We start from the raw sequence: 26442 nt of genomic DNA on the forward strand, positions 1-26442 counted from the left end.
AGGCGTGTCTTTTACGTAGAAAGGATTTGACTTACTCCGTCATACATCTACATATTACGTAGAAAAGCGAACGGGGGTGGAGCCCCCTAGTTTATTATTATTTTTTTTATTGTCCTATTTCGCTTTTCTGGTCCATTTTCATATGTCATTATCTAGGACGACTCGTACATTTTACTCCTATTTTAAAACTTATTTGCACCCAGGGTGTACACGTTATTTAAGTGTATTTGTAAAGGCTGAATTATTCACATACCACGTAAATATATGTACTACATACTGCGACGCAGTTGTAATATATTTACTACATTCCTTTATTACTACAATTATTATTCGAAATATATGACACAAGCGGAAATTTCGTACAAGCTTCGATAAACTCCACTGAGAAGATAATCAATGTGCAATTGGCATGAGGCTTTTGTTAGCTATCGGACGTTCGGTGCTCCACTCTAAGAAGATCGGCTGGCCTACCGTAAGTGAGGAATTTCATCCACACTCCACAAAAATCAACATTTCGTTGCTTTGCATTGTTAGACGTTTTGTTGACGAGTTTATTAAGATAGGAAAAGAGGAACAGCTGCTTAAAGGTTTCGTTTAGTGGCGAGGGCACGTTCCATGTCACAAGCAAGGTGAACACACAATTTGAGGAAGTGAAAAAAACCCAGCATAGTTTTTGGAAAACGTCCAAAACAGTCCCATAGTTAAGGTGTTTTCTGCTGCACTTTACAGGTGTGTGTAGTTTTGTTCTTCACAGAAAGAACAATGAACGGTGCCGTGTATAGAAACTTGGAGAATTATCTGATCCAAAAAAAATGCTCAATGATCCGGCATTAAGATGCTCTTCAAACAATATAACGCAATCCCTTCATTTCCATTCTGGATGTTAGAGGCTGTTTTGATGTCCACTTTTCATTTCGTTGAGTAGGGTGCGCAGGTCCAATTCTCTTGTCGAGTTCGCTCATCCAGATTTCACACCATTGGACTTCTTTTTGTGTAGTTACATTAAAGAGCAGACGTACAATTCTCCCTTGCCAACTGATGTGAACGACTTGAAGAGAAAATTCACTGCAGTAGTCGACGCAGTTATACTAGCCATGTTACGGCACGTCTGGCAAGTGGTTAATTAACTTTGGGATGTGTGCTGCGTTACTGCTGAAAGCCAAATAGAAATGTGACTCTTAGATGTTACTACGCTGCAGGTTTGGGGTTGTACTGATTTTCTCCCCGTACAATGTTTCTTCTTTGTAAACGTAATAAAAAGTTAAGAGGCACCTAATGTTAAGCTGTTTTCAATTTACTCTATAATAATTCTTAAACTGTTAGCGAAATTGGGACAGGGATCAAATTTATTTTGTTACTGATTTTTTTTTTTTTTTTTTAGATGTGCCGAAACGTTTATCTCAAGAAAGTTTTGTAACTAGTTCGCTTCAGTGGAATCATTAGGAGTATTGATGCTGACGTTAAGTTCCATAAATGTTTGATATGTACTTAATGGAGGTCGATGGAAAGCTCCAGTTTTTATTTCCGGTGCACCGCATCGTGTCAGTGGAAGCTCTTCCACATGCTCGTATATCATAAAATCAAAGAACCTGACCTATGTATCGCCTTATTGGGAAATATATTACTTTTATTCTTCGAAGAGATGAGTCGTTATTGATCCTTTTCAGGTCACTGTGTTTCATTTTCCTGTTGGTTTCTGTTTTTAGTAGGTAACAATGCCCGATAAAATTGTACTTGGCTGTGTGTCTCCAATTTATTGATTTCCCTGATAACGGAAGTGACTGGTACAATCAAAATGTCTGTCACGCCCAGTTATGAGGATAGCTACAATCGTATGTTGTCAGAACCTGAACGGTTAGGTTTTTTTTTTTTTTTTTTAAACATATCATTAGTTTTTAAATGTGTCCAAAGCTAACGACACGAGTTTATAATTGATGAAGTTTACTTTTTTGAAAAGATGTTTGCAGAAATGCACTTAATAGGTCATCGTTTACCAATCACAGTTGATCGATTGATGCCATTCGTGCGAAAGGTATCGGGATAAGTAGCAGTTTTCATGTTAAAATACTTTGGACTTTGGAGGGGGGGAACTAATTCTTGCAATCATGCTACCTGCGATGAGTCTTAAGACAACCCTGACCTATGTATCGCCTTGGAGCACGTAAGTAACGCATGGTCATCTTGTTTTCCACGTGTGTCGTAATTAAACCTAGTTTTCTAATCTTACGCGAAACTGGTTCGTTCTACTAAAATGTAAAGTTATTAGTGCATGTTATTGAATTTTAAACCGTTCAACTGGTTGTCAGAGTTCGAGATAATTATCTAATGCACATCTTTTTCCTTTAATTGTGTTATATTTTTAATGTTAAAAACAAAAAAAAACAAACAAGATATAATCGCAAAGAGAGAAACAAGATGATATTGCCTGCGTAAAATTCATAGGAATTTTTCACTGAGTGTGTCAGGCTTATTTCTTGGATGTCATAATGTAGTGTATCGCTTCTTAATGAAAATGTATTACTTACCTTTTTAAGATAAAATGGCTTAGGACGTAAGTTTTAATTAAAAATGAGAAATTAAAAATCGACTGAAACTAGCATCTCATAAATATGCGTGCGCTTTTTACCAAGACTTGTCATAAAGTTGAAAATCGAGAACAGAGAAGAAATCCACTGCCGAAAATCCCTGATAAAGGATCTCATTAAAATTCTTGATTATCAGTTCGTTTGGTGGAAGGCGAGGATATAATCTCTAGGAAATAAAAAAAATAAAAAAATAAGAATTATTTAAAGTCATTAATAGAAATGTAGCGGGTTTATTAATATAAATCATGGAAATTACGAACATCGCTTGGCATCTCTCATCCTACAAATTCAGTTGCCAACTGTACTGTCTAGTTGAAAATTATATTGGTGTGTCGTAAATGTTTTCGATAAGTTATGCATTTATGCAAACCAACTATAAACGTATTTACAAACAATATATCGATGCCTCATGGCCTTTGTTGTTTTTGCGAAAAATCTAACAGCAACAGCAATAATTAGTTGAATGGTTTGTTAATTAGATATGGGAAGTCAACTTAGTTCATGAAGTGTAAAACAGTCCATGTTAAGGTGTTGTATAGTAATAATAAAGTACTGTTACGTGGTAATCAACGCATATTGTCTTGCATCCTTCTTAGCACTGGGTGCGATACATTACAATAGTTTTATTGATGTGTTTCGTTAATAATAGTATTCTGTAAATTTTCATTAAGTTCTAATTTTACATGCTAGCGAAAAATCATAATCATAAAAAAACTAGGATATTATTTATCATCACAGTATGCAGGAAATCCTAATTACTAGACCATGCAAATGTCCCCTGAAGCATCATGCAGAAAGAACTTCCTGAAAGATAACAATCAACTGTATACAACAGTATCTAGAAAAGAAAATATTGACAAAGGTTGAACGGATAGGTAATTGCACGGTAACAATGTAGTTTCCGAAATTGGTATTAAAAAGAAAAGAAAAAAGCATCTTGCAAGGAGACGAAAAAACAGGTAACAGGATAAGTTCCTGTTTATACGCCGGCACGACCACCAGATCAGTGGAGTTTACAATAAATCAATCAATACAAATTTTAATCGTATTTAGTAGTCACGGGCTTGAACCCCGATCCACTCAAAGAGCGTGTGCTATTGCACTCGCGCTCCTGACCACTCGGCTACGTCAGGCCTAATTTTTTTGTGATTATCAATTAATTAGAAGAGTTAATAGGGATTATTAGTTACTGTTCTCTGCGTCTATTAACAGAAATTATCATTTTATTTTCTTTGTAAACTGTCATAATTCTTTGCTGTACTCTAAAAGTATCAAGCCGCTCAAGAAAAGGAATTTAAGTATCAGAACAAAGGGTCTCGATAATGTAGAAAAAAAAATTTAGATGATTTTTTTTTTTTTTTTTTTTTAAGGACATTGATAAAAGTTTTAGGCTGTTTTAAATCACTGGTTAACGATTTCTTCAGAATAAGCGTGCCTGGGCAACTAAGGCCATGAGGCGTCGGTATATAGTCTCTGTAAATTACGTATAATTTTATGGCCGGCAATTAAGCTCTTATTGCTATTTTCATTATTATCCCGGATTCACCTAAAACCAGTGGTTCTCAATCTTTTGTCATTCAAGTCACACTTGAAGTTAAATGATGCATATTCACGACACACGTAAATACTGATTGCCATTGAACTTAACGGAGTTTTTCCTAATCTCACCTGAAAAACGGTAATGGTTCTCAAACGGTGTGCCCCAGCACACCGTTGAACACTGTTTATGGATTGGACATCTCCTGTCTCACTCGAGTTGATGTACAAATCGATGTCAACTTCATAAATGCGAGATCATCACATGTTGTGAGAAGTGACTCTAGAGCGGCAGTAAACAGAACACCACTGGGTGTTGATCTTGGGAGGACATTCCCAGGGGGATCCTTCTTTCTCAATACATCTGTTCCCCTGGAGATGCGCATGAAATATTATTGACAGCCTGGATTGGAGTCTGGACTTAACTTTGAGGAAGTTGTAATTCTGGAGCAGTTTCGCAATATAGGTTAAGCTAGGCACTGGGAGATAAGCCATACGCTGAAGAGATGTCAAAAATAATAATATCGGGTTGGGATTTCCTATTTAATGCTGCCAGTATTCTGAACAGACTACACAGCACGTTGGTGTTAATGGACCTGCCCGAAATAAGCATATGCTGATGTGACGGCCCATCTTGAAAACAGTGTTGTACTAGAGTTTCTAGGATAGTCTTCTTAAAAAAAAAAATAATAATAAATTATGTTGAAGGTGTTAAGGAGAATATATTATGGAGACCCTGCATATCTTTGCAATGAAGACGGGTAAGACATCTGTGCTTTACCGTTGACTTATTGGGCAGTTTATTTATTGTTTTGATTGGATGCTGTCTCATAATCTGGTAGTCTTGTGCTTTTTAATAGAAGATTTTCGAGTGAATTCGAGCATGCTAGAGAGGCAACAAGAGGGAATGATATTCTTGATCTGATTATCAGCAGTGACTATTCGTGCATAAAAAATCTGCAGATAAAAGAGCATTGATTTGGGATACACTTAGATAGAAAGGATGCAAGAATATTTGCTAATGCTATGGAGGCAGTTTTAGGTGGATCGGAAAACTGCTGGCTTGGGGGATACACAGACTAATAGATTAACAATAGCTGCAGGCAGAGGTGAACGTGATTCTTGCATTGCTTCTATTGGAAGGAGCAGCAGCCTTGAAAGCAAGGTGTGTGGGAATTTCAAGAACTGCTGGGAGTCATCATGAAACAAGTAAATACATGGGCTTTGTTAGGGTAACTAAGAATAAGAATATGTGCATGTATACTTGCATGTACACCAATGCTAGGATTGTAGTGTAAATGAATTTGATGAATTTGAAGTACTGGTCAAGACGTCAAATGTAAACATGTTGGGATTTCATAGATGTGGTGTCACTCAGATGTAAGGGATGCAGAATTTGAATATGGAGAGTAATAGTATTCATCATATAGTGCAAGGAAGCCACAGGCAGTTGCTGCACTGGTTTTCTGTATACAATGTATACAGAAAGGAGAGGGGGTAGTTATGCTTTTAGTTAAGAAGCACATAAAATCTAAGGCAGTGCATCCAGTTGACAAAGGTAGCTAGTGAAATGCTAATTCAGTTTGGTGTGACGTACGCACTGGGAAAGCAAAAATGAGAATAGGAGTGAGTTATAGGCCTAATGACTCTGATGAGTACATCGAACAGCTGTATAGAGAGGGTCAGTAAACCGGAATGTCTTATAATATGATATTTTAACTTTCCAGATATTGACTGGAACTTGTAGATTGGTCACTCATAGACTAGCAAGACTTTAGTGGATTTATTCGATGACTGTTTTCTACAGCAGCATGCTAGAGAGGCAACAAGAGGGAATGATATTCTTGATCTGATTATCAGCAGTGACTATTCGTGCATAAAAAATCTGCAGATAAAAGAACTAGTTGGCAGTGATCACAGTGCATTGATTTGGGATATACTTAAAAGATGTAACTACTATAAAGAATAAAGGGAGAGGGTGTTTTGCTTTCGTAAAGGTGACTATAGTGGTCTCAGACAGTTTTAAATTTTATACAGTGGGACCAACTGATGTTACCATCAGCAAATTCTAAATGGGAAGCATCGAAGGAATTAATCTTGAAAGCTACTAGGCTTTTTATACCAACTAAGAAATGCTGTTTAAAGTATAGGCTTTAAGGTATAAGGTATATAAATGGATGCCAGATGAACTAATGAAATTCTTGCGGAGAATACAAATGTATGAGATACATAAACTTATCAGGCGACACAAAAGCCTGTGAAAGATATAAACTAGTCTGCAGTAAAGTCACAAAGGAGGTCAGGCAAGCGAAGGCAGCTTACGAGTAATCTTTGGCAAAGGATACAAAGAAAAATAGCAAAGACATATATCAACTCTAGAAGGAATGGGATGAATTAGGTTGGTCCACTTGATACTGAGGAAAGTGGAAGAGAAATTGTTGAAGTTTAACATAAGAAAGGCACCTAGGGTAGATGGGATTTATCCATTATATTAAGGGAGACAGCGAAAGAAATAAAACTCTTAGCCATAATTATTGGAGCATCCTTTGATTCAGGAAAGGTCTCCGCGGACTGTAAATGTGCAAATTTATCCTCAATTTACAAAGGGGGATCAAAGGTTGACACGAAAAACTACACACCTGTTAGTTTAACTTCTGTTCCAGAAAAAATAAATAAGACGTAATGCATGATCATCTAGACAAGGCCGCAATTAAAGTTCAAACACACCATGGGTTTGTTAAGGGGAAAATCTTGTTTGACAAATTCGATTGGTTACTACTATATGATCACAAAGGAACTGGATGCAAAAAATAATTTTGATATCATTACTTGAATTTCAGGAAAGCTTTTGATACCGTTGCACCTAAAATACTACTGTACAAATTGAAGCAATGTGGCATTAATGGTAAGTTGCTGGTATGGATAAAGGGATGGTTGAGTGGGAGAAGACAGAGAGAGAGTGTGTAACCATTGGACATTGCTCTTCACGGACTAATGTTATTAGTGGAGTTCCCCAGAGTTTGGTGTTGGGCACGTTATTGTTTGGCGCCTCCGTAGCCAGGTGGGAAGGAGCAGCAGTGCGCAGCACACGCTTCTTGATTAGACCGGGGTTGGAGCCCGTCACCACCAAATACGGAGGATGCGGAAAGGTCAGGGAATGACCACTGCATATTCACGGAGCAATATGGCCTTAGTTGCTAATGCCCCTAAAAACCAAATAACAATAACAATAACGTTATTGTTTTCTGTAATTATAAATGATATTGTTGAAGGCACATAGTATTAGCTTAATGTCGAAATTTGCAGTTGATAAAAAGGCAGGGTGGTTAATAACCGTATGCAACTGGATCTAGAAAAGTTGGACAGTTGGGCTGAGAAATGGCAATTGAATTTTAACAGTGATAAATACCAAGTACTGCATATGGGTAGCAGCACCCCCAGAGTTGCATACCAACTGTTTGATACTACACTCGGGGTAATGGAAAATGAGAAAGACCTGGAGGTAATTGCGCAGTCAGATATGAAGTTTTCTGAGCAATGCAGACACTGCCAGGATAGCTCATTGGTTTTGCCAATGATATACAGGAATTTTGCTAGCAGGGATAAGGAGGTGAATATCCCATTGTGTATGTGGCCTGACAGTGGTCAGGCCACATATTGGGTATTGTATGCAGGTCTGGATGCCTCATTTTACGAAGGTTGTGGGGCTGTTGGAATGAGTATAGAGAAGGGTAACGAGTTTGGTATGTGGAACAAAGGTGTGCTCTTACCAAGAAAGGCTTCAGTTCTGCAAGTTTCAGCGTCTGGAGAATGATCACCTACTGGGTGATCTGATTCAGGTGTTTGAAGATTTTGAATGGGTTGAGCAAGCTAAGTGCTGATGGGATTCTTCCTCTTGGAGAATGTTGTGCGGAAGTTTGCCTTTAGCTATCGGGTGATTGGAAATTTCCATCTGTTGTGGAAGTTGATACAATACAGTCAAAATAACGGAATATTCGAGCTAAATTACATTGAGATCGGATGTTTACATACAGCACAGATGTCTTTCAGTTGCGGGGGGGGGGGGCGGCAAGTCACGTTGATTACTGTATTTGTTTACGTTTGCCATTTTGAAAGTGAATTCTGTACTGCTATCACAGATTATACCTCTTTTTTACATTTATTTTAAATTAAAAACCTCTCTATGGCCCCTAAAGTTAATAAACCTCATACAGAGAAGTAAAGCACAACAACATTAAAACTTAGTGACAAACTTGATGTAATCCAAACTCTTACATTACGGTCACGCGGAAAGTTAATTCATATACCCATGTGTATTGTGTCTGTAAATTGCGTGTGTTCTCTGGTTGATTTGCTGGACGAAAAACCCCAGTTTCTGGGAAAAAATCTTGCTATCTACGCCTGAGACTGACTAACTCAGCCACGGAGTGAAAAAAGCTCATAAAATTTCCTTGCGTCGTTGACGGGATTCGAACCGGGCGCTTTCCACCTGGTGCGGGGAGGACGGTGACAATATCACTGTTCCACCGGCACAGACTAAACTTGCTATAATAACGAAAATAGAACGGGGCATAGGCAGGAGTGCATTAATACCAGAATATAACATTGGATTGTCAACGTGTTTGTTTTTTATGTGCAGTTAATAAAATTGAATTCTTAAACTGGCTATTTTTTATTTAGCCTCATTATTTCTGCATTAAATATATTAAAAATAAGACTTTCTAGATAACGGAAAAATCGAAATAATGGCACCTTGAATCCCCGAAGATGCAGTTATTATGAAAGTCTACTGTAGTTTAAATAAATTCAAGGAAGAACTAGACAAACTATTGAAGGAAACCTACAGGTGAAATGGAAGGTGTCTTGTTTTTTTTTTATTTGCTGATGCTAATCTCTAATAGTGTTATGGCGACCCTTGATTAATTGCTTTATTTTAATAGGTCGGGAAATTCACCAATTAAGTAAGTTGGTTGAAGGCTTTATTTGCCCATTCTCTAAAGATGGTCTCATCCATTACAAATTGCTTCTTACTGTTTGAAAATATTCTTTTGGATTTGCTTTATTCGTATGAGGACTGTTTTACTTTGAGCATTTCATTTACGTTTAAGTAGTGATGTATTTTTTGTGATAGTCGGAGAGCTAAATTTTTCGCCATTTACGGTATGATTTCTGTTTGGTCAAGAAAATTTCTTCCGACTTCTAGTTGAACCATTGATTAGTCCATCTGGAAAAATTTATTGGTTTTAATTACCCCATTCTCAGTAGTTTTCTTTAATTTATTGGCCAGTCTGCCAGTGATCACATCATTAGGATATTTGGTTATATCCTTCCAGCATTGCCACTAGTTTGGATAAGATGATTTGCGGTTTGAAGAATTTGGTATAAAATATTTTTAATTGTGAATTATCCGTGTATTATTATTATTTTTATTTATTTATTTTTTTTTTTTTTTGTGGGAGGTGGTAAACTGAAACATGTTTGGGCAGTGGTCTGACTGAAACTATCCTGCTCATTAGTTATGGTGAGGTCGTAAACACTCAACACTCTGATACAAGAGGTCAAATGCCTCTCTCTCTCGCTTCACGGGTACAGGCATATTAAAAGCTCCCACGATAAGTGAGGGGGGACATCTGCAGCGAGATTTTCTGACATCCATTTGTGGTGGTCTCGGCATGAACAGTTAAACGGTACACAAGTGGAGGTATTGCGGTTATGTGTTAAAGGAGGCACTTTATGAATTTTTGTATTCTAATAATTTCGAATTCTGCAGCATATAAAATCGTTACCTCCTCCTCCTTTCCTGCTGTTACCAGAGTTCAGTGATGCAAATAAAGCGATCATTCAGGAATATAAGGATTTATAAAGGATATACGCAGTTTGTTTATGCTGTGGACATTCTGGTAGAAACAACTGTATGATGAAGACTGGGTAGCGGTTGTCAGTGTGTCAGTTGATTGCTATATGGTCAGTATTATTGCTATATGAACAGCTATATGGTCTGACGGTTCTGTGGTGCTATTTTGTTCCAGAAAGCTTTAGGCAGCGTTCCTTAGGGGCCACTACTGATGATTCAGCACTATATGTTCGTCACTAGATGCAAATGATGAAGAACGAGGAATAAGAGAAGTATCTGGTTTTTAGAGGCCTGGCTGTTACCTTAATATCATGTTCTTTGAAAAATTTCTGGATGTTTTCTGGACGTGTCTATTCTCAGCCTTGACGAAAATATCCTTGCTCTTGTTTGGATATGTACATTGAGCGAAATTTATAATTAGTTTATGATAATTTCTTTTGCATGAGCAGAATTCTTCCAAGTTCATAATTCCTTGCATGGAATGGTTTCGGAATTGGATATTGTAAATGATTTCCTTGCCACCTCAAATTTTTAACAGGGCTTTGACTTTGGACGCGATTTTCAGGATTCCCTTGTCGTAAGTGCGAAGACTGTATGTGCGGTATTTTCTCAATTTTTTTTAATTAAGAATCACCTAATGTTTTAAATTTTTTTTTTTTTTAATTGCAGAGTGATAAATATTCATTTATGTATGTTAATAATTTAACTAGTGGAGTTGGAACTTCGTTTGTGTATTATATAAAGGCAAAACGCCACTTCTCATCAGTGAATTTATCTTTAGCTATTATGAACGTGAAACGAGCTAGGTAATCAGCTGAGTGGTACAGCCTTTATCTGTGGTAATTTGTATGATAGTCATTATCTCCTCCAACTTTGAAAACTTGTTTCATAACGTATTTCAGGCCTCGATGAAAAGGGGAATGACACTTCTCCATTCCCCAAATGCATCTAGGCCAGAAGCTGTACAGTTATCTCTAGAATATTATTGTACTAGGTCTTTGATCGACTATATCTACTATATGCAAGTTGGCCCCGTGAAACATGTTAGTATTTATGACTCATTTTGTGGAGCATTCGCCTTCATTTTGTTTGGACTGCAAAATGGACACTGTTAAACCGATCACTTAATTACAAGAGCAGTGCTTTCAGTGTTCCGCATTTTGAATTGTAAGAAAGAATATCAAACCTGCCTTGCAACTCTCTGGAAATGTTAATTCTACATGGAATCTGGCTTGGCAACCATAGATGAAATATATTCATCTACATATGAATTTCTGATTATATTTAATATTCATAGTCATATGATCCCCGGTTCTTTGGATGACTGAATCATGTTCCTTCACGTGAACCGTTTCCTCATAGTTCTGTAAATAATGCTATGGTTGATTGCTGAACTATTTCCTCCTTCCTCCTCTTAGAAAGTATCTTTACACCGTTTTGTCTTGTCAGTTATAGCGATCACTTACTTTCCTCTGCGACATGTGTACAATGAATTATAGTGAACTGTATTTCAATGTAATGTTATATACTGTAATTTAGCTTAACAGTAAGGTGTACTAAGCTGCGCTGCATATGTTTATCACAACTCAGATGCTGTGGTTCGGCTAGTTTCGCTGTGACACTATATTTTATCTCCCACAGGATATAATAAATCAAGCAACCTTTTGCTAACTTGTGTTTGTGCCATTATAGTAAGTATTTTCGTGCGCACTCTAGTTCCTGACTGAAGCGTGATTCAAGAACGTCTATACTTCTATAGAGCGTTTGTCTCTACCTTTTTCTTTTTTTTTTTTCCATACAAAACTCAAGATTTCTAGTTTCCGGCTGCATACTGTTATACTAGCCTATTATGTCTTATTCGGACATATGAGGAAATTTTTGGACGTTCTAATAACAGTGTTATTACCGGTTTAGGAATTCAATGTAGGTGTTTCAAACTACAGTACAGTACAGTACAGTACAGTACAGACAATTTGATGTATCAGATATGTAAAGGCGGTGATGAAACTACCATACCACTAGGTCCTACTGCGGGGTAGGGAGGGTCCGGGGAGACAGGAGGACCGACGGTTGGTTTAGTATGGTCGCTTAAGACCACTCGGGGGGGGGGACATGTAGCTTCTTCTCTGCACAAAAGATATTTATTGTCTTGCTATTGGTTAAAAATGCTTTCTTTTTTAAAAAAAAATTCAATGTCAGGTTTTACGCCTATGTTGTTATAATGCTTTGTTTCACAGATGGAAGATTATTTTAGATGTCAAACTCAAATAGTCGTCCACATCTGAACAACTGCAACTGCTTAATCACATTAATGATAGTTTCCGTCGAGGGGCGTCCATTCATGGCAGTGATATATCCATCTCCGAATGACTTTTGCCAAAAGGATAATGCGCCATATAACAAGGACATGATTGGAAAGAACTAGTTCCAGGTACATGAGAATAAATTCAGCCTAGTGCGGCGGCCTCCTCAGCCATCAGATCTCATTCCAGTTAAGTACCTGTGGGATGAAGTGGAATGTGAACTCTTCGGAGTAGAGATCGGCAACCATTTGGATTCTTTAAGTTAATTATGAATAATAAAATGTTAGTTTTCTTTCTAATGTACAAGTTAGTGCAATTGCATCATTTATGTACTTAGCCAACTACTTGAGTAGTTATAAATTGGCATCATTAAGTATCTCATATTGTGAATACCTTCATGATATTACACTACCTCGAATAAGTAACGCTTCACCATAGAAGAAGATTATTGTTACTTATTCTCAGCGGATACCATCACCCATACGGCACCGTTTGAAATATGGTATGGGATAAAGATCTCTGTTATCCTCATACTATCCCTATTAGACTTAGGAAAGCAAAAAAGATGTAGGAAGGTTATAGTAGGAGAGGAAGAAATGCCGTCGAAGGAAAAAAGGAACAGTCACTCCTTCAACTCACACCACTCAAAAACCCAAATTCCTCGAATAGGCAACGCTCCCCCAGTAGAGAAGATTGTTATTACCTATTTGTGGAAACTCCGTGGTCATCAGGCCTCCCCCACACGGCACCGTTTTGGAGCTTATTGGCTGCTCCTCATTAGTGGGTGGGCAGGTACTCTGGTGTCGTAACAGTGACAACCCAGTTACGAAGTATAAATAGCGGTTATGTGCTATATGAGAGATGCCTGATAGTGTGGAGTAATTTAGATTACGGTATAGTTTAGGGTTAGAGCCTCAAAGAGTTTAACTAATGTACAAGTTAGTGCAATTGCATCATTTCTGTACTTAGCCAACTACTTAAGTGGTTATAAATTGGCATCATTAAGTATATCTCATATTGTGAATACCTTCACAACGAGTTGTCATGATATTGTACTACCTCGAATAAGTAACGCTTCACCATAGGAGATAACTATTGTTATTTATTCTATTTTGACTCCTCATCAGTGGGTGGGCAGGTATCCTGGGGTTGTAATGATGACAACCCAGTTGCGAAGTATAAATCCACAGTGATTCAATTGCACTAACTTGTATATTAGTTAAACTCTTTACATAACCTGAGGCTTTAGCCCTAAACTATACCGTAATCTAAATTACTCTATACTATCAGGTATCTCTCATAGTGTGGATTTATACTAAGCAACTGGGTTGTCAATATTGCAACACAAGAGTATCTGCCCACCCACTAACGAGGAGCCAATAAGCTCCGAAACGGTTGGTAATGGTATCCGTTGAGAATAAGCAACAATAGTCTTCTCCTATGGTGAAACGTTACTTATTCGAGGTAGTGCAATATCATGGCAACTCGTGAAGGTATTCACAATATGAGATATACTTAATGATGCCAATTGATAACTACTTAAGTAGTTCGCTAAGTACAGAAATGATGCAATTGCACTTGTATATTACAAGTTAGTGCAATTTCACGTTATGTAAAGAGTTAGTTAAACTCTTTACATAACGTGAGGCTTTAGCCCTAAATTAGACTGTAGTTTTCTTCCTTAATTAAATAGTTATCGAGTTCAAATCTATTCAGACATCATTCCATTTTTCTGCGGTAAAATTTTGTTTTGTCATTTGTGGGTTTAGTAGTCAATTGATTTTAACTGCCCTTACTAATTTCTAACTTTCTAAGTAACATTAATACATAATAAAGACACGCAGTGAAACAAACAGTATTCAGAGAATCTGCTCTAATGCTATCTGCTTAATAATATTTATTATTTATTGATTATTAGTACATGACTTTAGTTTCGGGAATGATTTGTTAGGATACTCACTTCTCCGAGAGTGCGAAGCCTTCATCTTCCCCACGTTTTCGAAACAGTTGGTATTTTTCAGCCAATGTTCCGTAAGCATTGGCCAAGTGTTCCTCGTTATATCAAAAATTAACACGTACTCGCAATTTGATATTTTGATACTCTTTAAAATAAGACAAAAATATACTTGCTATATATAATATACTAAAAACAAATTCATGTGATGCAGTTAATTTAAATTATTTCGTTTCTAGTCATGAAGGGGCTTTTTTACTGAAGGTTAATAAACGAATTTTATATTTAAAAAGTTTCATGCATATAAGATAAACAGTGATAGATTACTCACCGGCTAAGAGTGCGCAGCTATCAGTTTGCAAATTTGATAATAAATGGCATTGGACTAATAACTTAAATTGTCTAACTAGTGGGCTCTAGTAAGAGATATTTATTCCTGGGCGCACGTGCTTTTTGATCTAAACGAGGTTTTCTGTTTTTAAGCATTTGAAGGAACGTTTTTGTGTTGAACTCTTACAATGTTATGTCTGCAAGCAATCGTCGTTAATTAATCCATGCAACTTTAGCTTTAAATAAACCTGTTTAATAAAGTATTCTTCACAAATGTTTTTGGTTAGATCTACAGTAAACATGTCTTAGGGGCTGAAACTTGTTAGCCTTGAATCGGCTAAGAGTGTGCGAGTACTCTTACTTGATGTATAATAGTGTCGTTGTGTTTTCTAATAATATTTCTGACAATTATGTTTATCTGCAGTTGGGAGCCGATTTTACATTTATTTGCAAGTAGTAGATTTCAAATTTTCATTAATTCTGTGCTATACTTTAATTGACATTCTATAATTTATAATCATTAGATCATTTGTTTGTTATTGTGTATTTCAAAACAAATGTATTCTTGTTATAATTAAAAATTAAAGTAGACAATGCATTTTTGGGAATGAAAAAAAAAATAATAATAATAAATAAATTGGAAGAAATTATGAAGATTGCGAGAGAGAGAGAGAGTGAGTGAGAGAGAGACTGGGTATCCTGAAAAGTGCTGCTTGTGAAGGACAGTAGGGTTTGATGGAGCCCAATATAACAGTTTTTTCATCTAGCTTTTTATGAAAAAATCAGATTTCCATCCAGTAGCATATTTAACACGAAGAAGTTTTGATAACTACCATGCCAAATAAACTTCCTGAAGTTTTGATTGAAAAAGAAAAACGCCTTCTAGCAAAAGCAATTTCAGCTGAGGGGCCAGCTTATTACTGGGATATGTTGTTTCAGCCCTGTTGTATTGTACATTCCTTCCGTGATGATCGCCCCTTGCAAAAGAATAAAACTAGAATAGTATGAACAAGCCCCAGCAATTAATTTCAGATTTGAACTTCATTCAGTGAGTGTTTATGGAGGAGTTATAGCACTTTCAAAATTTGCACGTGAAGAAGTTTACGAATGCTCTCCAGAACATTACTGGATTCAATAGACTGTTCTGAGTAGTTGCATGAAGCTTATAGTAGTTACAGGGGTAAATTCATATGCTAAGCGAATTCATATGTTAAAGATGCGCACTCTTAGACGAATATTGTGTACTTTCACCCCTACATATAAAGTGTTCCCCCTGTTTTTACCCAGTCCAGAGTGTGTGTTACTCCAGAAAGGGTAAAAAGCACTATTCCGTGGTCTTCGGAGAAGTTATAGGGATGAAGGAATTTTTCACTCCGACGAAATAACCAGTATACTGAAACATTTTCAGACAGTGGAAAAGCCTGCAGAGTGAACCCCCTTACCTGCTGGTGGAATAAAAAAAGGAAAAAATAAAATAATATTCGTATATTAACAATAAAAAAAAAATACCTCCAAGAATAGCGTGAAGTTTGATATTATTTTTAAGCTAAAATTGAATAAAATTGTAGTTTCAAATTTGTAACGCCTGTCTTGAGAAGTTACCCAATTGTGAAAGCAATTTATTACTGCTCTTGATTTTTAAATTCGAATTTTGTTGTGCATCTGAGTCACATTACAAAATTAGATCTGTATCTGGATTTTGCATACCTCATTTTGAAAATGTTTTTTTTCGCAGTTGAGCTTGTAGCAGTATTGTGCACAAAAAAAATTTAAAAATGTATGAATGGAATATAGTAGTTATTTTTGTCCTTTTAATATAAGTTTTTCAAAATATTTCGGGGAAATTAAACGGCGTAACTGCCCACTATCTAGTTACTCTTACTATAAGGGTTCCTAAGGTGTACTTCAATAAATACGATAAAATGTTATTATAATATAATAACATCGGCATTATGCTTACAAGTATAAAATTCGTGTATCTTGTTTCTTCGGTGAGTTCTTTCTAATTTTATCGTGCCTTGCCATTTACGGAAAATTGAAATAATGCATTGTGATACTGAATTATGTACATCATATTAAAAGCTACTTATCTTTGACCCTTTTACTACTTTCTGATACCTTCGTGTTGTTTCTTGTCTTGAATTAATTTGTTGTCGTTAGATCGAAGTTATATTGGTGGTCTTTATATTGCTGTTCACTCAACCCTGTGTCTAGGAAGCGTAATACTCGGTAATTGCGTCACTGAAACCGTTGCTGAACTTGAAGTGATGACTGCTCGAAGGCTGATCCACTGTCTCGAGTACCGCAGTGTCGAGATATAGGGTCAGCGCAAGGTTATTAACGACTGCTTAGTACGGAGCAGCGTTAAAAGCCCACTTTATGTTCTTATCACTGAGGCTGTTGGTAAAGAGAACATTTACTATATCTCCAGCCCAATCTGTTAGCGTCCGAACCGGTTATCACTGAAGCAATTGGACTGTCTTCGGTGCTCTCTGCTATTAGTGAAGAAGAAATACAGTAAGTCACCGTTTTGCAGCCATCGTGTGATATTAGTAGCAGCTGTGTGCGTATTTCGTAATTTTCTTGCGCTTATGCAAGTTTTGGTGATGTTAATGCGAGTAGTGAGAAGAATCAAAGTTTTGTCCTATAGAGATCAGACAGTTGTAGAGAAAGGTTCACTATCACAGTTTCATTTATCCTAGCTTCTAATTAGTTCTAAGTTGTCTCTTAGCATCCTCGATCCTTGTCTCTTACCTATGGATTCTTCAGGTATTGTTCTTTAGTTACAATAATTTCAGCATTCCATCGGGTGCTTTATAGTGTGTTGAATACTAGCTATTCTCACGGGCAGAAATTAGCATTATAATTTCTTGGATAATGTTCATTATTACCTTATGAATCAAGTTTCGCGTGATTTCATTCCTAATTGATACCTTATATCTTGGAAATACTGACCCTCAGCTAACGTTATTTTCCTGTTTAAATATGATTGATAAATCATATGTATACTTTGATTTCGCTACTTGGTAAATACTGGTGCAGCTCGTTTTTAGTTACACAAGAGATAAACCAAATAGAAGAAAATTAACAATTATACATAATTGTTAATTTTGTTTACACAAGAGATAAACCAAATAGAAGAAAATTAACAATTATATATAATTGTTAATTTTGTTCTCAACACTGTGCAAAGAATGGTACCGTGTTGTGATTGGTTCAGTGGTGTAACTCTTGTTTTCAAAAATATACTGTGTAGTATTCCATGTAATTGTGTTAACTGAGATTAATTTTCTTTTGATTACTCTGTGTTGCTGCAACACTTTTGTCTTGTCTCACAATGAGTAAATGATCATAATTTTTTTGTGTGATTATAAATCGATTTGTGTCATACAGTGTGATTATTTAATGTTCTGAATGATATACTTTAGTGGTTTAGCATTAGCTGAGGCATATGATGCAAGAAAGCAAACATATAGGGCATCAGCCAAAAAAAATAAAAAAATAATTAAAAAAATAATAAATAAATAAATAAACCCTTTCCATTTCACCCATCCGGTCACTCCAAATGTTTGTCTAATTCAGCCTTAAATTTATTTAAGCTATCAACTTACACAACAACAGATGGAAGTCTGTTCTAGCAATGAACTACCCGCTGGCTAAAGGCAAACTTCCGCACATCTATTCTACAACTGTCTTTCCTCAGTTTGAATCTATGCCTCCTCAGGTTCTTAATCTGAGCAAGCAGAAGTATCACATCAGCATTGAGCCTGCTCAAACCATTCAAGGCCTTGTACACCTCGATCAGATCACCTCGCAGGTGCCTAGTCTCCAGATGCTGAAACTTACAGAATTTAAGCCTCTTCTGGTAAGAGAACTAATTTGTTCCTCTCACCAATCTTGTTGCCCTTCTCTGTACTCGTTCTAGCAACTCTACATCCTTCCTAAAATGAGGTCTTGAGATCTGTACGTAGTACTCAAGGTGTGGCCTGACCATTGCCTTATATAAAGGTATAATCACCTTCTTGTCTCTGCTAGCAAAATTCCTATATATTACTGACAAAACTCCATGACCTGCTCTGGCATGGTCTGCACGGCTCAGAGAACTTCATATCCGACTGCACAATTACCCCCAGGTCGCTTTCATTCTCCACCTCCCTGAGTGTAGTACCACACGGTTGGTACGTTTCTCGTGGCTTACGGCTACCCATATGCAGTATTTTGCATTTGTGATTGTTAAATTTCAGTTGCCACTCCTCAGCCCATCTGCCTTAATTTTCTAGATCCTGTTGCAGTACCATACTGTCTTTAGTATCATTAACAACCCTGCCAACCTTTGAATCATCTGCAAACTCGGACATTAAGCCTGATGTATCTTCATCGATATCATTGATAAATACACAAAACAAGAATGGGCCCGGCACTGAATCCTGGGGGCTCCACTAATAACATTACTCCACGTAGAGCAATGTCCATTTATTACCACTCTCTGCCGTCTTCCATTCAACCTTCCCTTTATCCATTGAAGCAACTTACCCTTAATATCATACCGCTCCAATTTGTACAGCAGTCTTCCATGTGCAACAGTATCAAAAGATTTCCTGAAATCCAAGTAGATGATATCAAAATTATTTTTTTTGCATCCAGTTCTTTTTTAGACAACATCGTAGTATCCAATCAAATTGGTCAGAAAAGACTTTCCCTTACCAAACCCATGCTGTGTCTGAACTATTACTGCAGTCTTATCTAGGTGATCCCGCATTACTTCTTTAACCGATGACTCCATTACTTTCCCCGGAACAGAAGTTAAACTAACAGGTCTATAATGATTTGCGTCGCCCTTTGAACCCTCTTTGTGAATTGGGGAAGTAAGCAAACCCATAGGACTAAGGGTTTGCTTACTTCCCTTGCTGCCTCCTTCAATGTAACTGGATAGATTCCATCTGCCCCAGGTGCCTTTTTTATGTTTAACTTCAACAAATTTTCCTCCACTTTGCTCTCCGTTATTACAAAATCATTTAGCTCCCTGTTAGAGTTTAGTAAACTTCTGTCCTTCCCTTCCTTACAGAATTCCTCATGTGTGAATGTAGATGCAAAATACTCATTCAGTTTGTCGGCTATCTGAGCAGGATCATCAACAGTCGAACCACCAACATCAAGTGGACCGATCTGATTCACCCCCTTCTAGAGTTTACATAAGTAAAGATCTTTGCTGTTTTTCTTTGCATCCTTTGCCAAGGATTTCTCGTAATCAGCCTTCGCTTCGCTAACCTTTGTGATTGATTAAAGACTAGCTTATATCTGCCATAGGCGTCTTTGTCACCTGCTAATTTATATGCAGCCCATGCATTTTTCTTCTCTGCCACGAGCCTTATTAGTTCATCTGACATCCATTTAGGCCTAAATATTGAACAGCGTTTCTTAGTTGGTATGAAAAACGTAGTACCTTCCAAGATAAATTCCTTTATCTTGGAAGGTACTACGTGTTGCTCCCATCAGTTGCTCCCAACAGTGGGAGCAACTGATGATGTTAAAAACAGTGAATTCTAAATGGGCTTTAGAATCCCATTTAGAATTCACTGTTTTTAACATCATCAGTTGCTCCCACTGTTGGGATGCATATAAATTAGCAGGTGACACAGAATCCTATGGCAGATATAAGCTAGTATTTAATCAAGTCACAAAGGAGGTTAGGCAAGCGAAGACTGATTACGAGAAATCCCTGGCAAAGGATGCAAAGAAAAACAGCAGAGACATCATTAATTATGTAAACTCTAGAATGAAGGGGATGAATCAGATTAGTTCACTTGATGTTGGTGATTCGACTGTTGATGATCCTGCTTAGATAGCGGACACTGAATGTGAGTATTTTGCATCTCATATCAGTAGACTGTGATCAGTCACCTAGTGGCTCCTTTATCTGCAAATTCCTAATGCATGAGTCATCACTGCTGATAATCAGATCAAGAGTATTATCCCCTCTGGTTGCCACTCGAACATTTTGCTGTAGAAAACAATCCTTCAATAAATCCCGAAAAGTCTTCCTAGCGTGCGAGTGACCAATCTACAAGTTCCAATCAATATCTGGAAAGTCAAAATCCCCATTAGAAGACATTCTGATTTACTGTCCCACTCTATTTCTCTGCACAATTGTTCGTTGTACTCAGTCAATGGGCCTATAACACACTCATACTCTCATTTTCCTTTTCCCAGTGTTTGTCACACCAAACTGACTCAACATTGCACTGTCCACCAATGTCAACTGGATGTACATCCTTAGATTTTATATGTTTCTTAACTAACAGCATAACGCCTCCTTCCTTCCTACCCTGTCTATCCTTTCTGTTGACATTATGCATGGTGTCACACCATGTCTCAGCATAAGCAGTGCACAATTGGAATTTGGCCAATAATTTGGCTAATAATTAACCAATTTACACGTATTTCTTTGTGAAGTTTGTTTGAAACATTCAGTGTTTAAATTTTTTGGTGGGAGGGTGCATTCCTGGTGTCAATGTGACACATTTATTTTCTAATGTCAATAAATATCTTTCATCGTCTCAACTTTCAACCGACGCAACTACGTACTATAGGTTCTAATGCCTTTCGTGTTTGAATTTTAAAAAAAATAATTCTCATAATCCAAATTGAAATTAGGAATATCGCCGTATTATGGAGGGGTTTGTGTATCTATATATATAAAAAAGTTGACATGCGAAAGTATGTAATGTGTCATCAACAGTGTGTTTTCGTTACGTTTACAAAAATAATATTTGGAAGGACAACTGTCCTGTTTTCAATAGTGTGAACTCATGAATTTACAAAATATTCTTATGGGACTTCTTCAGTTGCCTTAAATCAATAGTAAATCATATCGATAATAATTTATTAACAGGCAATTGTATTGGTTTAGCTAGAGCTTTATTAACAGGCAAAAGACGCCCTCACCAAATATTGTCAATGTGGTCTCTATGTAGACAAACAGTGGTGCATCCTGAAATTTTGTTTGCGGGTTTCTCATACGTTACTTGGTGTCCTCTCCTCGTGGATGCGTCTATTGGGGGCTCATTATTTTTGGCATGAGATTGTGGCATCATTGAAAGAAGACTTCCTAGTGCAGAATCCTGTAGGCCCACTTCTTGAAGCAAACAGATTCTAGTATACCATCTAGCACAGAGGTGTTGTGTTGACCATTCGAACATAGTCTTAACTATGTTAATGAATAATGATGTTAGTAGTATTAAAGCAGCCGACCGGGCTAGCCGAGTGGGTAAAGTACCTGCCCGGCAACCCAAAGGTCGCGGGTTCGATTCTCGCCTCGGGCTTGGATCAAAGTACTGCAAAAACCTTGGGAGGTGCAATATGGCCACAGAAGCCGATGCGCCAACAACTACCAAAAAAAAAAAAAAAAAAAAAAAAAATTAAGTTGTATTAAAGCACATCAACAGGGAGACTATTGTCAATCCGTTTGATTGATTTAGTGGTTCCCGCAGCAAGTTAGGCACCATCTTGGAGAAATGCTGTGCTGGTGTCAGATGGTAAACCTTTCTGGAGACCAAGGCTTGTAAGGATCAAAGTTGTAACGTCGAATGGATCAAAATTCCGATGGTTAAAACGATTATACTGTACTTAGAAACATCAAAGGGTTTGAAGTGACAATACTTCAAAACACCCATAGCTCAAAATGCCTACTTGGTAAAAATGCCAACTAGTCAGCACATAGACTGGTCAGAATGCTAACAGGATTAAAACGCCGACATTTTATAACAGGTTGTAATGGGCGGACAACTTGAGGCATGTGTATCATTTGTCTGCGCAGCTCTCGTTAGTGGCATGCCTCCCGTATGTGAAGAATAACATAAGCAAGTTGATCTAACCCAGCGTACCGCCAGGTACGATTTTTTAAAGTGCAGCCTTGCGTATGGAAATTTAAAAAAAAAAGAAAGAAAAGAATACTAAAGTTATAACTGTAGTACTAATTCCTAGCATTTACCAGCACATATTCTCAAATATCTTTCAATAAAACCAAATTTTCAAAAATATTTTATTACCAAATTAAAGGACATGAATAATATAAAGGTAAAAAAAAAAAAAAAAAAAGTTCCAGTTCAGTGGTTAATTTATTTAATCAGTAAATTCTCTTCCAGGTACATTGTTTTGGTTATATCACTTCTTTCAAATTTTTGACAAAAGAATCAAGGAATGGTTAGGGTAAAAAACCCTATATCTAGATTTGATCACGTTATAACCCGAAGGAATAAAAATAAACGTGTGACTTTCTTAACCATTACATTTTTTCATTAATTCAACTGGTATTGTTGTGCTTATGTTCCATTGTATTCTGGCATAAAGGGTGCCAGAATAAATCATTCCCTTCCGAATGTTTAAAAATACTTTTAACACTGGTGTGCAAAATTTAAGGACCAGTCAGGTTTTCACCTGTAGCTTCTCATAGGAGTGGTCTGGATATAGGAAAAGCATACCAAAGAAACCTCGTGAGGTACAGAAATAATGAAGGAAACAACGCCGATACAACAACGGAAACAAAGCGGTACAGAGGGACTTTATTCAAAAATGGCAACATAGCACTGGCTGCCATGATACAGATGCATCACTGCCAAAGATGGGACAAAGGGAAGAGGTGGTCCTCAATAGGAGATATGGCCACTCCTAATGTCGATGCAGGCTTTGCACCGCCTGTCCATAGAACAGTGTTGTTGATAAGTTCTTGCGGTAACATCGTCCATTCCTCTGTCAGCGCCATCTTCAGCTGGTGAACATTTTCTGGTGGGTGTGGATGTGCCGCTAGGCGTCGCCCCATAGCGTCCCATATGTGTTCAATGTGATTTAGATCGAGAGAACGGGCAGGCCAATCCATACGAACAATGTCCTTACTTTCCAAAAGCATATCACAGCTGCAGAGCGATGGGGTGTGGCGTTATCATCCATTAACACGGGCTCGGGGCCAATGGCACCTCGGAACAGACGCACATGGGGAAGGGTTACCTCAGTACAGTAGCGTGCACCGGTTACAGGATCTGGAGTTGTGTACGTCCATCCAAGATAACGCCTACCCAAACGAGAACACCTCGACCGCCATATCGATCCCTTTCAGTAATGTTTGCAGGGTGATACCGTGTGCCAACCTGTCGCCAGATTAGCTGACGTCCAGAATCGCTGCTGAGATTGAATCTACTCTCATCAGTAAAGAGTACCTTAAGTAAAGATTTTGTGGTTGTAACCATTAGAAATAGTGTTGGTCCTTAAGTTTTGCACAACAGTTTATTAATAGCAACCTTATATTTCCACACCTAAATATGCTGTTATTTGTGGTTTTCTTATTTAGGTCTGTGTAAGACTGGTACGAGGTTCACAGAAATAGACAGGGTGTTTCAAAAAATGTTAACACATATTGGTTTATCGTTTTTAATGGGAACAGACAATACATTGTAACATGATAACAAATCTATGTTCATAGCTTCAAAGGGCCCCCCCCCCCACATGTTCGCCATCATTGTCAACACATGTGTGGAATCTTCTCCAGGTGGTCTTTCAGAACCGGAGGCACATTTCTTGTGGTATTGTTGCAATCATATTTTCAATTTTCTGTTGGAGATCTTCTGGTGTGCAAGATCTGTATGCTGCTTTAGTAGCATAAACACGGTCTTTTACCATACCTCACAGCCAGAAATCACAAGTCGTAAGGTCTGGCTATTGCAGAGGCCTCCTCTGCTAATCCATCTCAGTCCAAATTTCCTGTTAAGATGAGCACGGATATTCAAAGAAAAGTGAGGTGAAGCACCATCCCGCTAAAAGTATCCAGTAAGCCAGATACTTTCAGCTGGATGGTGCATAGTGGCAGTCTGTCGTTTGCTTAGTTCTCTAACATTTGTTAGGAGTTGCCACTGTTGACTGTGGTGACTTGAAAAAAAGTACAGCCCTACCACCCAAGCCGCAGTGACTGCACACCAGAAATTCATTTTAGGACTGGTTCGTTCGTGCCCACACACGACATAAGGATTCTCAGTATCCCAGAAGACAGTTGTGTTTGTTCACGTGGCCACTTATGTGAAAGGTTGCCTCGTCTCTGAATGCCACTAGCCTGTAAATGTCGGGTTCCAAATTCTTCATTTCCAAGAAAATGTTACAAGCATTATTTTCGCAGCCATATCATATGCATATTATCTGTATAATCTGTAATTGATATGGTCGCATTTGCAGGTCTTTATTAGCCGACCGGGCTAGCCGGGTGGGTAAAGTGCCTACTTGGCAACCCAAAGGTCGCGGGTTCGATTCCCGCCTTGGGCTTGGATCAAAGTACTGCAAAAATCTTGGGAGGTGCATTACGGCCACAGAAGCCTATGCGCCAACAACTACAAAAAAAAAAAAAAAAAACAGGTCTTTATTCAAGATTCTCCAGACAGTTGCCAGGGAAGACCATATTCTGCGCTCTATCGTCTGGTTGGTTTCTTTGGGCTACGCAAGAAAGCTCCTTGTGTAACAGCTATGTTTGCAAAGGATCGGCCTGTTCGCGGTTTACCGTAATTGTCAGCAGCTAAGACGGTTTTGGCTAACTGGGAAACGCGATAAATGGTCAATCTCGAGGATGGTTCGCAATTGAAATGCTCTGTATATTGCGAACCACCGTAGGTGACGTGATCAAGTGCTAATCAGTGTGTTAAGACGCTAAGTAATCTAATTAATTTTTATTCTTTTTAGATTTTTTTTTCCGTATTTAACATGCAGAGATTCCCATTTTTACACATTGCTATATACTACCATTCCTTCCCCCCTTTCCCCCCGTCTTATTGCTAGCTGTTGATATTCTGGTTTTTAAATTTAGGAACAAAACGTAATTTTTCACATATTCGGATATGTACGTCGATCACGTAATGTTTGATTACTAACAATGACACTAGGAATCGCTAATAAATGTTTATAGTTATATTCAAACAGCCTTAACATAAATTGTATATATTATTTATTTATAATTTTTTGATATTGATTATTAGGATTGGGGTGGATAAAAATTGCAGGTTTCAGTACATTGAAGCACCAGTACACCTGCCTCAATGTAAGGAACTGTGGGATACGAATTGCTAACACCTGTGGGCGGTATTATTATTAGCTGTATGGTGCAAGGAAGCCTGCGGCTTATGATGCACCAGCCAAAAAAAAAAAAAAAAAAAAAATTCTGAATAACCCCGAGAGAGAGAGAGAGAGAGAGTGTGAGAGTGTATAAGAGAATCACCAAGAAAGAGAAGAATGATGATATCCAGCTCAGGACCCTAGGTGTGCCAAGCCCATACCATACTCACCAGATGTGAGCCACTGGGGGTTCAGTTGCTGTCTTATTATAATAGAATTATGACTACATGAAAAATACGCGAAATCAATAAGTACTAAATATATATAGTGCTTTTTTATTAACCGGCACCTTTATTAACAGTGACGTGTGACGTTTGGATGCAGTGCACTTCGAAATTTGTAATATTCCGTAAATTTTTTTCACATGTTTACCTACTATTCAAATAAGCTTAAAATTATTTAAATAAATTTGCATTTTTTACTGTCTATTGTTAAGATGAAATTCTGTATAAAACTGTATAACCATTTTTATAATTCTAAATTACTCAGTCGGACCTCTGTTTAACGAAGTCCTTTTATAGCGAATTATTTTGACTTCCCCTTGGAAGTTACATTTAAAATACTTTCCGTTGAGCGAAGAAAATTTTCATAAAGCGAACGGATTAGAAGAGAATTAACTCGGTACGCACTTTTCGTATTTCTGGCCTTTAGGCAATTAGTCCTGCTGGCAAATTAAGAGAGCTAAAGCATTCTACAACTTAGGTAAAACATTGGTACCTGGTAAAACCTATCGGA

At 37.5% G+C, this 26442-nt stretch overlaps 1 protein-coding gene across 4 annotated transcripts in view; it reads left to right on the forward strand.

The window, feature by feature from the left end:
* Nucleotides 1-26442, forward strand: part of LOC150084794 (uncharacterized) — a 496975-nt gene that overhangs the window by 102507 nt on the left and 368026 nt on the right. Inside the window, exon 1 of one of the 4 annotated variants that reach the window (XM_090376605.1) lies at nt 16982-17079. The exons of 2 other annotated variants lie outside the window; for them this stretch is intronic. The gene's annotated coding sequence lies outside the window, so the exon portion shown is untranslated. Of the gene's footprint in view, nt 1-16981; nt 17080-17282; nt 17332-26442 lie in introns of those variants that run through there. One more of the 4 variants, XM_090376606.1, reaches the window with a different exon arrangement.

This window comes from Mastigoproctus giganteus, chromosome 6 (assembly GCF_048544385.1).
Source record: "Mastigoproctus giganteus isolate SK-2022 chromosome 6, ASM4854438v1, whole genome shotgun sequence".
In the NCBI taxonomy this organism is placed as follows: domain Eukaryota; kingdom Metazoa; phylum Arthropoda; class Arachnida; order Uropygi; family Thelyphonidae; genus Mastigoproctus; species Mastigoproctus giganteus.